This window comes from Natrix helvetica (assembly GCF_964273705.1).
Source record: "Natrix helvetica genome assembly, chromosome: 4".
Lineage (NCBI taxonomy): Eukaryota > Metazoa > Chordata > Lepidosauria > Squamata > Natricidae > Natrix > Natrix helvetica.
The window spans coordinates 118,890,508-118,894,406 of record NC_138550.1 but is presented as its reverse complement, the minus strand read 5'-3'; positions in this window follow the sequence as shown (position 1 = coordinate 118,894,406).

The window sequence follows — 3,899 nt, the reverse complement described above, 5'->3', positions numbered from 1 at the left end:
CTATGCTAAGAATAGTCTTGCAAAATAATCATTACGTAGTTTCTGGGTTAGATAGTATGAATACCTGTGGATTATATTATATTATATACACAGAACTGTATGAAATACAAGAAAGCTTTCATTTGTAGAATGCATGTGAATGAAAACGTAAAGGAATATTTATTTTTGGTAAAAGTTCCCCTCTATGTTCCTGAGTAAGTTATATGGAGATCAAGGACTGCAAGAAGGATGGGAAATCCCTTTTATGTTGAGTAAATAAAACCATCCTTTTCAAGAAGCTTTGTTCAATACAACTCTGTAACTAATCTTGTGAGTGAAACCAAGAAGTTTTCTAATTTCTCCAATTAAAATAGGAGGAAATAAATGTGGATATAAAGCTCATATGTTTCTACACATAACAGCGATATGTATACCCAGCACAGACTACAATACATATCATGTGCACATTTATAGCATGCAAAATGAAATGCCTAAAGTGGTTATTGAATGTTGTTGCCTGAGTGCATCCCATCTCTCAAGGCTGTAAGGAACAAATCCCGCTTTCCAAATATTTCTGAACTACAACACACAACGCACACAATACGCACACACAAAACCCTATTGGGTTAAGCAACATTTAGCAGAATGTAGGCAAAAAGTATGACATAGCCCAGAAATTAAAGGCATCATTAAATAAAAAAATGGAAACAAAAGTAGAACAGGTTACACAGACACTATCCTCAATAACCTTTGCATATTTTTCTATCCTTGCCAACCGTCCTTGAATCCACCACATCCATCCAAATTTCTTTACTTTTTGTTTTCTGAGAATCTTGCCAATTCCATTCATCATGGCTTTCTCAGTCTTCCTTTTCATTCCTCTTCATCTATTGCTTAGCAACTTAGTCCTTATTTACTTTATTATATTGGACACAGTGTTGAAGAGGATTTCTGCGAATACCAGGGAACAGTCAAGAAAACAAATTAAAAATTATCAAACAAACCAGCCAGAGTTCTCATTCAAGGCATAAATGACTAGGCTCAAGTTATTTCAGACACAATATGCAAAAACCTAACTCTCTAGAGAAAGCTTTAATTCTATGAAATATGGAAGGAGAAGATCAGCAACAAGGTGGATGGGCTTCCTTCCTTCCCTCTCTTTCCCTACCCCCTTGACTTCCAGTCTCTACATAGATATGATCAGAATCACTGAATTGCATATTTAAAGATTTACAGCTTCTGCATGGCCTTTTCTAAGTGGGCATGTGTGGAAAACTAGAGAGTTTTTGTGATGGACTGAGGTTTGCCAGAAAAAAATCCATCTTGATGGAATCTGCAACATAAAGTCAACAATACAAATTGCAGATACTGAGCAAAAAACATCAAAATCAACTTTATAGACTATTAAATCTTTGGCCTGATATAGGAATAATAAAAAATCATTGTATAGTATTATAAGAAAAAGATCTGATAAACATTTTTGGGCTATATTCAGTTTTGTTTAAATCACATCGCCATGACCTCCAACATCACAAAACTAATATTCATCCTGTGAGTTCAGTAAAGCAGGATCAATTTAATTGTATTCCAAATTAAAGTATTGGTATAATAAACCAATCATTTGTAGTTTTCCAAATCTGGATAGAATGGGAAAAGAAAAGTTGGGGAATATTTAAGGTACTAGTAATTATGATACCTCATTATTTTGATGGGCTCAAATTAAGCTGTACTATGTAGAAGTTTACAGCATATAAATTAAGATATATTTATACCATTGCCTTTACTTATAATTAAATTGTTAGTGGATATATCTATATCATTGATTTTTCTAATAGTTAATCTGTGAGTTCCTGATTTTTGCATCATTTATTGCTTTAAATGTTGCAATCTTCTTCATATATGGCACCTTCCAGACATAGATGTGTATAATTCAATTCCCATAGCACAGGGGTGTCCAAACTTGGGAACTTTAAGACTTGTGGACTTCAACTCCCCTTGCTGGCTGGGGAATTCTGAGAGTTGAAGTCCACAAGTCTTAAAGTTCCCAAGTTTGGACACCCCTGCCATAGCAGCACTGTTTCTTCTGAATGGGGAACATGGCAGCTGTAGTTCAATATATATAATTTAGAAACGCATTGTTGGAAAGAAAGAACTAATTCCAAGGACACCTAAATTATTGTGAAATTACTGAGAACATGGTTTTTTTGTCATTATGTGAAGAACAGATGAACAGCTAAATATATAATCTATTCACTTACAAACATGAACTAAAGATGAGCTACTGCCCACACAGCTCAATGTGAATAGGAAGAATAAAACATGTAACCTGAGTAACCTATGAAAAAAATTATGCCAGACTGATTCTTTAACAACTATTTACACAACCAGATTTGTATCAAATATCAAAAAATGAACATTATGTTAAATCCATCTAACAGAAAGATCCAGAACTTAGGTATAAATATGTAGCATATTATACATTATAATACAAGATATTACATAATATAGATTATTTCCTGCATGCTTAAAATGTATAATATTATAAGTAGAGGCAGATTAAGAATCTTAGTACAGTTTAAATGAGTCCAAAAATATTGTAAATTGGGTTTTCTACTTGGTCACAGAAATCTTACAGCAAATCCAAAACGGCACTTTTGGATCTCAATCTTGCTTTGAATTCCAGGATAGATAATAGCAAGAAATTATACTGATTCTTATTAGTCCTGCTTGAGTACCAACTTGGAATACCAGTTATAATGTCCTCTATAATTGAAACATTAGGCGTAGTTCTCTAATATAAACAACTTGTTAATTACATTGGCTCTCCATTGATTTCTTTTGCTATGTCATACCCTGCTCGTCTGAAACAAAAAAGTTTCAGAATACATCACCTGTTTGCCTGTATTAGATAATCTTGCCTAGTTCTTGCTTTTTTGAACTTTGGCTAATGATCTTGGAGTTTGAGGATTTGCCATTATCTGAATTTGCCACTACCTGTTTCCTGTCCCAAGCCTTACATTTTCACAATTTATCAGACTGAAAACCAGTTACACCCACAGAAGACCCTCTCTGGCCTGAAACGTACAACTCCACCCACATGTAGACAGTACTTCTATGAAAAGGCAGAAACTGATAAATACTTTGTATAGAAATTTCCTTGCGATGACATGGATTACTATTATGTAAGGGTTTTGCCACCGGAAAAGGAAGCTGGGGAAAAATTCCTGAGCATTGTGTGTTCATTTTATGTAGCTGTGGATTGTGGCAACAGTCAAAATCTACAGCATACTCCTTGTCAGGGGAAATTTCATCCTGAGCTAATGAGGTGTAGACCATCGGCTTTCCTAAAGAGTATATCTTCAGAAAAAGCGAAAATAGACCCGATAACATGTTCTAATTAAAAACAAACTTTAATATAAAAAATAAGAAATAAACAAATCTATCTAATTGTTACATTTTGGCAAGAGCAATTGTTGTCCACCTTCTTGGCAGACGAACAGAAGATCAAAAGTAAAGAAGTCTCTGGAATGTGTGATGTATTAAGAAACGTGTTAAGAAGCATGCACAGTAAATCATTGCTGATAAGGCCTATGACCTGCACAGTAATTATTCAGTTCAGCTAGCAAACAATTAACGCAGTGACACTCCTTGTATGTCTTTCTCATTCTCATTCCTTTTCCTCTCAATGTTTGCCAATTACTACACTAAAAACACCCTGAAATTTCAAACAAATATGACTATAAGAGTAAAACTGCTTTAAGCACTTTAATGTCAATTAATTGACAATATCAACACAGAAAACTTCATATACGTGGTATTACATTTCTTCACAACAAACTGATGGTTACATAAATCCATATATATTAGCAAAATATAAACTTTAAAGCTTGGTTCTAGAATCTACAGTCACTTTTTACTAC